We start from the raw sequence: 14,249 nt of genomic DNA on the forward strand, positions 1-14,249 counted from the left end.
CGATGAATGAATGGATATTAATTTTGGTGACCGATTCGATCAACCGAAGGAAAGTTATCAAGGCACAGGTTGTTTTACTTCCTATCTGATTTAGCCAACACTCTGGATACTAAATCGCATGCAAGCTGATCAACTTGGTTTTCGCATTCGCATAGCTCGACAGTTGATTGATGGGTACTCATCCCGTAAACGTAGAGGGCCTCAGCAGATCCACAGAAGTAAATGTGGAATAGTGGGCTTTCCAGATGAAGTTCGATTGCATTTTCATGCTTTTATTTTGCAAGTCAGGCGAAAGATGCCATACGAGTAACACGCGTGAGTTTAAACTCGTGAAATTTAAGTGTCTTGGCAGGTGTAAACAATTGCGACAGTGCCGTAATTTGCCACAGTGCATCTATTTGTATCGTGGAATAAAGTACTATCAACAATTATTTCGTTCCTTGTTCGAGTGCCATGCAATTAGTGTAATAGTGAAATGGCGCCAGGAACGAAGAAGAATCAACAGCAGGCCGAGTGCAGGAGTGCCAACCCAACAGAAGACACCGTGAGGAAAATAATAGAAGAGGCACTTCAATCTAAGGTATTCGTGGAATTAATTGTGAGTACCATAGTGGACAAAATTACGGAGTGTGTGTTAGAGAGACTAGAGGAATCTGTGCAGTTCAATATAAATGCATGTGAGGACCTAAAGAATCAGATTGCCAAGAGAGACAAAGAACTCGCAGAACTAAAAGCGGAAGTGAAATCAAAATATGATAATTTGGAACAATATCAGCGTAGAAATAACCTCCGCATATTTGGCATTCCGGAGGAGTCAAATGAGGACACGGACAATTTAGTATTAAATGTTGCACGTGACATTGGCGCCGACATAAAATTGACTGATATTGACAGGAGCCACAGAGTCGGGCTTAAAATTGGTAATAAACCCCGGCCTATTATCGTGAAGATGACAAGTTATCGCACCAGCAAGGAGGTATTCGCAAAGAAAAGGCATTTAAAAGGATCTCGTATCACGATCCGGGAGGACCTTACATCAGCCAGACTGACGGTTCTGAAGGCGGCTATCTTCAAGTTTGGCGTCAGAAATGTCTGGACCAGTGATGGAGTTATCCTGTTTAAGACCCCTGACGGCAGCATGCACCGCGCTACGCAGATGAGTGATATTCCATAAGCTTACTCATATCTAACCTGTGTTTACTTACAAACCCATAAGTTAGTAACTCTTTGTATTGAGTTTTGTGTCCTCTTCTAGGACACATCTCCCACCGGCTATCTCTCTCTCTCTCTCTCACTCTCACTCCTCCCTTCACTGCTATTTCATCCCACTCTGTTTGGCTGAACGGCTGTCGTGTACCTGCGTGACCTTCATTAGCTCGTTAATTACGGTACCCTACTGGACACTGACCTTGTCCCAACCCTCTGTACAAACTCCGTAGTTACAGTAACTTCCTTCTTAGTAATAACTAACAGCTGACTATCACCTTTTCCTGTAAATAGTCAGAATAGGTTTAGAAGATGATTATGTAACATACCAACCTCTTTCAGAGACGAGAAGGGGCATCAAAGATTGCACGAGTAGATTGCAGAAGCATGCGGAAGGGAAAAGTATATTAGAAATTTTTCATACTAATATTAGAAGCATAAGGAAAAATAAGAACATTTTAGACGTTGTTTTGAAAGCATATGATCATAGGTTTGATGTCATAATTCCAGTATCCAGTATTCGGGAGATAGTAAGTTCGAACCCCACTGTCGGCAGCCCTGAATATGGTTTTCCGTGGTTTCCCATTTTCACACCAGGCAAATGCTGGGGCTGTACCTTAATTAAGGCCACGGCCGCTTCCTTCCCAGCCCTAGCCCTTTCCTGTCCCATCGTCGCCATAAGACATATCTGTGTCGGTGCGACGTTAAGCCAATAGCGATGTCATAATTTTAACAGAAAGTTGGTCGCTGAGTAATGTAAATACCGTAACCATGCCTTGTATAAATCTTATTACAATGAGGGTTCAGTTAACAAATGTGATGGTGTTGTATTAATGGTAAAAAATGGTTTGGAGCACGAAATGGAAATTATTGAGTATGATGACTTTAAATTTCTCAGAGTAGTAATTAACTATGACAACAAGAAAGTAGCTATTACGGGAGTATATCGGTCACATAAATATCACAAACAGCGGTTTCTCAGTGCGTTAGATCATTATATCGAATATAGATGCCATGTTGAAACCGAACTGATAATAGGGGACACAAATATAGAACTTTTAAATGAACACGACTGTGACGAATATCTCAACATGTTACAAGAAAGTATCTGGTACAAGTAAATCCTGTATTGGTCATGCTTTGATTAAAAGTAGGTTGAGAAATGACGACACTCTGTCTATCATCTCTGAAAGTAAAATTTCAGATCATTATCCTATAATAGTAAGTCTCAACATTCAAAATGCCTCGATCCCTAATAATATACCAAATTTTCGGCGTAACTGTTTTAAAATAGATCATTTTAAGCTTAAAAATCATTTAAGTAAAAAAATTGGGGAGACATCTTAAACAGCAGTGATTTAGATATCAAACTTGATAAATTCGTGAATACGATTAAAAACTGCATGAGCCTGTCCACTGTTAAATTGAAATCAAAGGAAGTTAAAAGAACAGAATGGATTTATTACGGTTTGGTGAAATCTATTCACACAAGAGACCGACATTATCAACAATATTTAAAAAATAAGGATAAGTTGGAAATTAAAGAACAGTACAGGGAATATAGGAACAAACTAAATGATCTAATTTTGAAAACGAGAACTGAGCACTATAGAAATCTGATCAATCGCAATTCAAACAAATGATCTATGGGGCATAGTCAATGAAATTACACAAAGGTCAGTTAGAAAAGAAGAGATTAAGGAAATCAGATATAAAGGAGAAATCTGTAAAGATGACATAAATATTTCTAATAAATTTAACAATTATTTCATAAACGAAACCACTGGGAAAGAAAAGCATCACAGACAGATTTCCGACTCCACGTTAAATATCGCTCGCAACCCTCATACTTGCTTCCTTGCACCGGTAACATAATAGTTTCTGAAGAGATGTTTGAGTGAAGTACATGAAATCAAAGTTGTAGGAATAGACAATATTTCGGCTCGAATTATTAAAGAAAATATAGAGTAATTAAAGGAACCGTTGCTGAATATTATCAATGCTTCCTTCACCTCAGGTTACTTTCCAAAGCTGCTTAAAGCAACAATAGTAAGACCTCTTCACAAGTCTGGAAATATTTATGGCATTATAAATGACAGACCTATTTCGATAACTACAATAATATCAAAAATATTCGAGAAATGCTTAAAGAACAATATTTACCTATTTTTAGAAAAACACCAAATACTTTCGCCCAGACAGTTTGGATTCATTAAAAATCTCGGAACGACTGATGCTATATCCGCCTTAACCAAAAGAATATATGAAAATCTTCATTCTTCTCTCCTCTCCACAGGGATATTTCTCGACCTTGAAAAGGCATTTGATAGTGCCTCACACCGCTTGCTCCTCCAGAAATTGGAAAAATACGGCTTTAGTGGTAATGTGCTGGATTTGCTTGAGAGTTACTTAACAGATCGAGTACAGTATGTCAAAATTAATCAGCATTGAAGATGAAGAGAGAAGCGGAGGCGTACAGGCAGGAGCGATTGAAGAAAGCCATATTTATATATGGTGTTGAGGAAGGTGTGAGAGAGGGCAAGATTGACCTGATATCCAAGGTGGTAGAAGTTATACGGGATACAATGAAGATAAACTTCAGTAATGTAGACATAGACGATGTAGAGAGAGTTGGAAAAACTAAAGGACGGAGGCCAATTAGGTTAAAATTTTGCTCAACCCTAATGGCAGAAATTGTGTTAGGTAACACTAATAATTTACAGGGACAGAAAGTAGGGGTGAAAAGAGACATGGGAAAGGAAGTAAGTGAAAATATGAAGATCTTGAGGAGACACCTATGGAGAGCGAGAAATCAGGGGCTAAAGGCCAGAATAAGAAGTCAGAGGTTGGTGGTGACAAACGGACGATGGGTTAGGGAGCACTCAGTGGCGAAGCTAAAGGAGATGGACAAATGCGTTATTTCCGAGGGAGGAGAGATGACAAGGCAAGATGGAAGGAAGAAAGAAGTAACAAAGAGGAGGGGAGACGTGGAAGGAGAAGAGATCATCTCAGAAGAGAACGGACAGTGTAGTGTGGTTTCAGAAGATCAAAATAGTGAAGGGGTGAGTGAGGGTGAGCAGCAAGAATCGGTGAGAGCAGAGTGCAGTGGTGTAGTGAGCAAGAAAGGACACGAGAAGACTGATCGACATGAAGGTAAAACAATTATGAGTAAAGGAAGAAGTAGGAGTTTAAAAGACCTCTGGGGAAAAGTACGTGAAGGGATGAAGGATACGGAGGACATGGAACGGAATAGGTTGGTTAAAACAGGGGGAATGGAGACAAGGGATGAGAGGTCGATAACTACAAGGAGCAAGAATAGAGGGGGAGACTTAGAAGGGAGGGAGGGAAAGATATAACTATATTGGAAAATAGGATGTGTGAATATTGAGGGACTAATGAACAAATTAGGAAATAAGAAAGTTCGGGAAGTAATAGAAAGTTTCGATGTTGTGGCACTCTTGGAGACGTGTCTGGAAACAGGGAGAGAGATCTCATGGAAGGGGTTTGTGATAAAATATAAATATAGGAGAAAAGAGAGGAATAAGGGACGCGCTCCTGGAGGGATGGTAGTTTTAATTAGGGAATAAATTAGTGAAATGGTAGAGGATATAGAGACAGATATGAAAGAAACTATATGGTTGAGACTGAATATGCGAGGGCTTGAGAGAAGGAGGAAGAAAATAAATGTAGCGTTCGTTTATTGCCATCCTAGTAGTTCAGCATATGCAAATAAGTATTTTTTGAAGAGTTATTGGTGGATATTAGCAGGATAAGAGGAACGTTTGCAGGAGAAGAGGATATGTTGTTATTCGGAGATTGGAACTCGAGAATAGGGGAACAGAGCCCAGTATATAGTAGGGAGGATGGAATGTGTATGTTCAAATGTAGAAGGAGTGAAGATAAAATTATAAACAGTTATGGGGAGAAGCTCCTAGAGATGTGCGCTGTAGGGAATTTGTATATTCTGAATGGATGGATGGAGGGTGACAGTACGGGGAAATTGACATATGTTACTGAGAAGGGAGGTAGTGTGATAGATATGGTTTTAAGCTCGGAAGGAGTGATGGAGAATATTGTAAGAATGGAAATAGGAGACTGGATTGAATCACACCACTTCCCAGTGTGGGTTATGTTGAAAAGGCGAGAAGAGAAGTGTATAAGGAAGGAAGCTGAGACGAAGGATAAACAAGGGAGTGGATATATTAAGTATAAATGGTCAGAGAAAGTTGGCCGGGATTGGAATAGGGTAGTAAAAGAGGAAGTACAACTTCTGAAATATGGGTGGGAAGGCGCGTCAGAGGAGAATAATATTGCTAAAGCCTTAGAATTGATGCTACATCCAATAAAGATGATAGCGCAGAAGGTAGAATGTAGAAAGAGAAATAAGAAAGAGGGTGAAGAATGGTTTAATAGAGAGTGTGAAGGAGGGCGGAGGAGGGTGCTGAGGGCGTTAGGAGAGTACAGAAAGAAAGGCGGGGGTGCAGAAAGGGAGATTTTCTGCAAATTGAGGAAGGAGTATATAAAGAAAATTTGTGAGGTAAAAAAAGGCGTGGTTGGAGGAACAAATTGAAGCCATAAATAAGGACTGTAAGACTAACAACATTGAGAAAGTATGGGAAAAGATTAATAGAATAATTAAGGGTGGAAGGAATATAGAGAGAACGAGCATTGAGGAAGTTCAATGGGTGAGGTACTTTGGTGAATTAGTAGGGGAAAAGGGGTAAGAAAGATGGAGGGGGACTGGAGAAGAAGTAATTTGGAGGAATAGGAGAGTGGCAATTTATGAACTGGACAAGGAAATTACAAGGGAAGAAATTTTGAGAGTGATTTTCAGAGTTAGGGAAAAGTCGGCCGGGGGATGTAATGGGTTAAATAATAAGTTTTGGAAAGAAATTAGCAAAAATGAGACAATGATCGAGGGTATAGTTAAACTATTCAATAAGATCTACGAGGGAGGAAAGTACCCGAAGGAATGGGAAAAAGGAATTGTATGTCCAATATATAAGGGTGAAGATAGTAGGAGCAGTTTGAACAATTATAGAGGAATATCTCTGTTAGACTCCTTAAGTAAAATATACACTGGGTTGTTGGCAAACAGGTTAAGCGAGTGGGCTGAAGAAAATTAAATATTGACAGATTTTCAAGGGGGATTTAGCAAAAAGAAAAGGACAGTGGATAATATAATGATAGTAAAGACTGTTTTAGAAAAGTATAAGAGCCTGGCTAGAAGCACGGTTTATGTGGCAGCAATAGATTTTGAAAAAAAGCGTTTGATAAGGTGAATAGAGATGCTCTATTAGAGAAATTAGGCAGACTGGGTATTTCGGAAAAGATGTTGAGGGCAGTGGAGGGAATATATATAGGTTTGTCAGGTTTTGTGTAAAATTGGGGGACGGGAGACTGAGTAGACCCTTAGAGTCCGAGGTGGGTTTAAAGCAAGGGTGCAAACTATCGCCAATATTGTTCATTTTATTTATTAACGATATTTTGGACGGGCACAGGGCAAACAATTGGGCCGTGCCGGTAATTAATGGCATGGACGTACCGGGACTGATATTTGCTGATGATGTGATATTGATGACTCTAACTTCAGGAGGAATGCAGAGAGCGTTAAATAAAGTGTCACTGTTTGCGAGGCAATGGGGCATGAAAATTAATGGCAATAAATCTAAAATAGTAGTAGCCCAGGTAAACAAGGGAAGAAAGGCGGAAGGGAAATGGGTACTTCAAGGAGGAAGGTTGGAACAAGCAAGGAAGTTGGAATATTTAGGAGTTATTATTAACAGTAAAGGAACATGGAACGATCATATTAGAAGGGTGAAAACAGAGGATTAGCAGCTCTAGCCTTAGTTAGAAACTTGCTAGCTAAATACCCGGGTATTAGTTATAAAGCCTTGAGGCTAGTGTTAAGATCGGTTATCTTCGGGAGGGTTTTGTATGGCGCAGAAGTTTGGGTGTTGGAAGAGAAAAGAGGGGAATTAAGAAGTATTATTAGTAGTTTTGGTAAGATAGTAATGGGTCTGCCAAGGTGCACAGCAAATGCAGGGGCGGAATTAATGTGTGGGGAGGATTTGAAATCGGAGGGTGTGAAAAGAATAATTAGATACTGGATGAATTTAAAAAGACAGGAAGGTGGGAGGGTTTTACAGGCAGCGTATGAACAGCAACGTAAGAGCATGTATAAGGGCGGATGGCTAGAAAAAATTAAGGGATATTTGGAGATGATAGGATTAGGGAATCTGTGGGGGGAGGTTTGGACGAAGACATGTTAGGGGGATGAGGATGCTTGAGAGGAGGATTAGAGACACTCATAGGCAGAAATTATTGGGGGATAGTACACTGAGAAACTCGCTGAGTGTTTTTATTAAAATAGAGGAGGTAGCAGGGATAAATATTAGATACGTTGACAGGTCAAAAAGGTATGGAATGATGTGGTGGTTTATGGGATTACATAGGAATAAAGGATAGCTACATGGGAGGGACAAGACAGTGTGTATACTTTGCGGGGCAGTGAATGACGATTTTCACTTATTAAGTGACTGTGAAGAATTGAGTAGGATAAGAAATAGATTACTGAGTGCCGAACATCGGAAACTATTGGGAAGAGGGGATGAGCAATCTATTTTAAGATGGATTATTAAGCAGTGGGAAAGCGGGGGCGAGTTGAACAAGTATTTATGTGCGGTAAAATAGTCTTGTGAGAACAGAATGAAAGAGCTAGAGGGTGGACGAGGGGGTATGTGTTTGGAATAGTGATGTATGTCTGTGGGAAGAGTGTTTAATAATAGAATGTTAGGGAATGGATGGAGATAGTTTGATAAAATTTAATGGAAAGGGGAGTATTGGTGTTGAGTACATAGTTAAGTGGGTGGAGTTGGGTAAGTGATATGTGATTTCATAAAGGTAGGGAGTTTGTGTTATGGCTGGATGGAATGCAATTGCTGAGTGTCGCTGTTTTGGTATTGATCGGGAGTAGGTCAGGAACAATGAATGTGACGTAAGTTGCTGAGCGCGTAAGGACACGTAAAGAGTTTTCGGGAACCATGAGTCGGTGACTGCTACAGCTAATTGTTATCACTTTTGTTATTATTTATTCCTATTATTATTATGATTATTATTGTATTTTTATTTAAATATTATTATTATTATTATTAGTAGTAGTAGTAGTAGTAGTATCACGATTATTACATTAATACTATAATTATTAATATTATTTTCAATAGACTTAGTGCTTTGTGAACACGTATTGGGACTGGAAGCCTGTTTGTTCATAAATAAATACAGAATACAGAATTAATCATCATGTAAGCACACCGATGAAGATAATAAAGGGTGTCCCACAAGGCACAGTATTGGGTCCACTATTGTTTATTCTATTTATTAATGATCTAGAGAGACCGAGCTCGATAGCTGCAGTCGCTTAAGTGCGGCCAGTATCCAGTAATCGGGAGATCGTGGGTTCGAGCCCCACTGTCGGCAGCCCTGAAGATGGTTTTTCGTGGTTTCCCATTTTCACACCAGGCAAATGCCGGGGCTGTACTTTAAATAAAGGCCACGGCCGCTTCTTTCCACTTCCTAGGCCTTTCCCATCCCATCGTCGCCATAAGACCTATCTGTGTCGGTGCGACGTAAAGCAAATAGCAATGATCTAGAGAAAACAATACAAAATGCCGAACATACGCACATCGTAACATATGCAGATGTTACAGTCATTTATGTAGAGGGTGATAGCTGGAATCTCGTAAGACAGAGAGCAACTCGAGCAATGCTTAAAGTTAAAGCATGGTTGGATAATAATGAATTATTTTTAAACATTAGAAAAAAAATAAAAAAATATGAATTTTTCAGTAACAGATACACGGAACGATTTTAAGGAATTAACTGTACACAACATCAACTGAAAATTTATTTGTAACTGCTACAAAATTTATAAAATAAGTAATGTTAAGTATTTGGGATTATTAATTGATTCGAACATGAAATGGAAAAGTCACATCACCGATTTAAGAAAGAAAATCAGAATAACTGTTTATATATTTCACAATTCAAAATACATATCGAGTATGAAATTGTTTAGAGAGATTTATTACGCATTAGTTCAGTCTATTCTTAGCTACGGAATGTTAGCATGGGGAGGAGCCTACAAAAATATAATCAATAAAATACAGGTTGTTCAAAATCTTATATTACGAATAATGTACCAGAAAGGAAGATTATGCCCAAGTAGTCAATTATATGCTGAAGCAAATATATTTAATGTAAAACAGCTCTATGCCCTTGAAATATATAAATGTTATGAACAAAAACAAAAATATAATTGAGAACATTAAACATGAATATTCAACACGCAGTAAGATGTACCACCAGGGTAACTTATACAAACCCAAACTTAGCATAACAAAGCGCAATTTCTTGTACTTCATTCCAAAATTCTTTAATGTCCTGTCCGGTTCTTTACAAACTACTTCATTAAATCAGAAAATAAGTCTGAAGTGTCTTAAATCCTTTGTCAGGGATAATAAAACTGTTATGGAAGAAATAACTAAATGAGAATATCACGTCACCATATCCAATTTCTATTCGATGCTCCACCATGAGCTGTTGATCATATCCATCATTTACTCATACACATACTCGTACTTCAGGCATCATTTAAAAATATATTTCTCTCTATGTAAATAATATTCTAAATTACCAAACACAAGGTTTCACCTTACGTGGTATTTTACTGATATCTACTCGACTCTGTTGAAGTTGGTGTGATTTTGTTTTAATAATAATAATAATAATAATAATAATAATAATAATAATAATAATAATAATAATAATAATAATAATAATTTATTTAAAGTGCGCAACAGATAGTTACAAGTACAATTTATTTTAAGTATTAATATGTTAATAATAATCCTACTATTTCTGTAATATATGTGGTTTAGTTACAAGATTAATTTTTCTCAAGTAACAATGTTATTAGAAGAGTTATGTATATAAGAAACAGAGTTCTGTAAATATGTAAACAACATAATGAGTGAATAAATACTACTACTACTACTACACAGTTCTGTCGCAGAGATCTTACTGTTTCAGTGCCCCCTCAGCCGTTCGCCGCCGCACTGCAACTGAAGTGGGGTACGGGCCCTCTCCACTCCCGTGAAGGCTCCTTGTGAACGGCGCGCCGGAGTCCATCTCCCGGCAAAGGCTGAAGTGCGGTGACACTACCGCCAACTCATCTGGGGACTGCACATATACTTCTAACATCACCACGACTACCCCTCTCATAGGAGCGGGAGAGGTGTATCTGAGGGTGCTTGAGGGGTCCGGGCGACCTCAACTGGGTATCGGCAGCGGCGGCAGGTTTAGCCTCAAAACTGTCAACATGTTGTTAATATTCTACAACAACAAGGACACTCTAAAACTGAAGTTAAACAAGTTTCCAACTATCTACTTCCAAAACAAAAAGACTTAGAAATTTTCTTCAACTGGAAATAATTTTTTCAAAATTATTCTGAGTCACCCAAAGGAAGGACTCTTGGGGGGGGGGGTGTAGAGGTCTGTACCGGGAGGTACACCTCAACGGAGAGTATTCAAAACTAGCGCCTAAATGAACTCCTCTATTGGAAAACAGTGAAACTGAAACTACACCAACTTAGAACTTTACTCAGAAGATGTCACCAGTAAAATAAGAATTTTGTTATTGTGCACTTTCCTTACCTGTGTGAATTTCTACTTGTTTGGTTTGCCATTCATCAAGAAGTTTGGACATTCTCCCATAGATGACACTAACCATAAAACTACGATCATGCACACTGGCGTGAAGTGAAAGCACTTTTGATTTAAAGAAGTTATGTATTCATAAGTTTTTTTAATGATTGATGGTCATTTAGTTTTGGGTTGGCAATATTTACCTTTTCTTTCCGCCAGTTTTTAGTCCAACCAATCACTAATTTCTGTAATTAATTTTCTACCAATCACAATCTTCTTCTACTTATATTCTGAGTGTAACTTTTAAATTGACCAATAAATTGAGAGGGTGTGGCAGGGTTCATTCGTGAAAGATCTCGAACCTTCCCTGAAGGTTTATAAACTGCGGCTTTGCACGTCTCTTGGCCAATTGATTGTCCTCTTACTAGGAGCGTGTGTCAAAGCAGGAGGCCTCTTTCGTCAGGCAGCAGTACATCTACCAGCTAATGGCCACATAACATCTAGCTCCGCAGTGTAACCCGAGGGAAAGTTCCGAATCATTGACTATGTAACCTTTTCTAAAATGTAACTTTCTGCTGGCTAATGTAAAAACTTCATAAAATCTTCGACTGTAAATCGGGGATAGAGACTGATGTACCCTCATTTTGGTTTGAGGTGACTACGTTTTGTAACTGTTTTTCTTCCTTTACGTAAGACATTAATTTATCCTTATACGAGTCACCTCAGTAGTTTGGGAGTAGCTCATGTTTCATCGGCCTAGTGCCCTTTAGGTTTTAAGAGTTCATATCTAGGAGTGCAAGTACACCCCTCCATTAAATTTGTGTTTCAGGCCATTAACTTAACCTGTTCTTTTCCGCAAAGGCCCAATAGGTTGGGTACAAGATAACCCTGTTTCAAATTTGTAAGTTTATCTTGATGGCGAGTGATTATAATTTTCGGATATTGCCTTGAATAGGCTAGAAGAAACTGAGAGCCTGTTAGCTCTTGTTCAATTTTGTGATTATAACGAGTGCCTCTGGAAGGCTAGACATTGTATTTTGGGAGCAAGTGCTCCATGGATTTGGGGGATTTCTGCCCTTGAGTAAATTTGTGCTCTTTGTAAATTTGAGCTTGTAGCTCAGGAAATGTAAAGCTCCTTTTCCTGCCCCGAGCCACACGACGGTTGTTTTGTGATTTACACAATGACTGGGTGGTTGAAGAATGAATTGAATTCCTGATGGCATGAAGGGTCTCAGCTGTATTGTAGTGTCCCATGTTGAACTCTTAGACTGCCCTGAGTACACCTAGTTCAAGTTTTGACTTGGAAATGAATACTTCCTTCGGACACTTAGACCATACTGTGAAGTGACTCGTTGGCATTCTGGGTCTTGCCAGCACAAAAACGTCGCAACATTTCATCCGAAGCCAGTCGCTGATATACTGGTGCAATCTTGGTTACAACAGATGGCCTAAGTTTGCAAGTCATTCGACTGTGACTGTCAACTGGTTTCCCCTCTGCCTGCTGTCTATTAAAGAAGCACCAAGAATCGACACCTTTGGGGCAAGTTATATGCTGAGGGTTGAGATCTGTTGACATGCAATGTCTAAGGGTAGAATAAATTGCCCTCTTCATTTTAGCCACATCTGGGATGTTGTTGACTATGGCATGTCTGAAATAATGCCCAAGCTTGGTCATGGTGGTTTCCGTCAAGCTGCCCTTTTTCCGCCCACCTAGTGTTTCACCCTTTGCCTTCCAATTTCTAACAGTATTGCGAAGAGCAGTGCCAAGGCGTTTCGATACATTATTAATGCACTCTTCCTTTACTATGGTGATACCTGGTCCATATACTCGAATCTGATTTAAATGAGCATAAGTCTTAGCATCCCCATCTGACAACATGGTAGTGTAGCGGAACCGCTTGCCAAGTGATCTCCTCCACAGAATCTGTCCAATATCTCTTTCCATAGCGTTGGAAGACCCACAATAATTTTTTCACACTCACTAGAATTGTTATGACCTTCATACTATATATCAAATTCTGAACTATGTTTCCCCAAGTTCCTTTCAGCTACCACACACTTCTGACAGTACTTTGACAGCACATGGTAATCTAGCACAATACCAGTCTGCATGTCAATAGCAAACCCTACTCCATAGTTGGATGTGTGACCACATTTATGCCAACTGGCATCATATGATTAGCAAATATCTAATATTTCATTGTCATTAGCTCCATGAGCACTGCATACAACTTGTGCAGCCATATCAAGTACTTCTTTCCTCATTAATTTGCCCTCATCATTCAAAAGTTTCAGAAGGGCTGAAAAAGGCCTAGGTCCTAAAGTGTTCATGCCACCAACAGAGAATTTTTCCAACCCTCGTTGACCCTTACCTAGAGTGCTAAATGTCTCAACCATAGCATTGTTCACATGGAAAGCAGGCCTCTGTGAATTATTATTTTTCACTCTTGGAGAACTATATACGTTTGCAGAAACATAATCACAAGTTCTGCATTTAACAATAATTTTAGAGGAAAAACCATGGCTCTCTCTAAACTGAATGAAAATTGATATGGTTCGACACTCTCCACATAGCAGTTCTTTGAGAAGTTCACTTCACACATCACGATGTACTAAGGTGTAATTTACAGGTGCAAAATTAGAACATTTAGAGGTAGGGTAAGAATCAGAAAATGAGTCGATTTTTCTTTCTGAAACAGTAATAACTGGAGGTGGTAAGGTACTAGAATCAGGAACCTCTTCACTAGGCCTAAATGGAGCTGTACCTTACTTTACCTCCTGATATTTCCTTGCAGAATATCTCAATTTTGCAGCCAGACTTCTACTGGAAGGGCGTTTCTTTCCTGACCTATAAGAAGTTCTGGGCTCTTTATTCATCATAACACAGGATGTTTGCCTAAACTAACATTGTATATAATTACAAATATACCGGAAACAAAGCACTATCCCGTTAAATACACTGAATTAAAAATATTCACACTATATATACACAGTAAAATGAACTTAGGGTACTGCTTTTCACTGGATAAATAATTTTATCACTCAGGAATAAGATTTCTCGTGCAAACTGTATACAAATTAAAATAGGAACAGGCTTCCACAACGCGACTAGTATAAATACTAAGTAAAAAATGTAAACATAGAAGGGAAAATATGCAGCCTTGAAAATGCACTTGTGTGGCTAAAATAAATCTACTCTTGTTTTGCAACACATTTTTAGTTCCTTTTGTTGGACTAGTAAATTATTTCTTATTTTAGTAATTATTTTGACTATGAAGTAAACAAATGAAAGGAGGCTGCGTAGCTGAGTGTCTGTCGTCCTCGGAGGGAAATGTTTC

The sequence above is a fragment of the Anabrus simplex genome, chromosome X (genome assembly GCF_040414725.1).
Source record: "Anabrus simplex isolate iqAnaSimp1 chromosome X, ASM4041472v1, whole genome shotgun sequence".
NCBI classification, from domain to species: domain Eukaryota; kingdom Metazoa; phylum Arthropoda; class Insecta; order Orthoptera; family Tettigoniidae; genus Anabrus; species Anabrus simplex.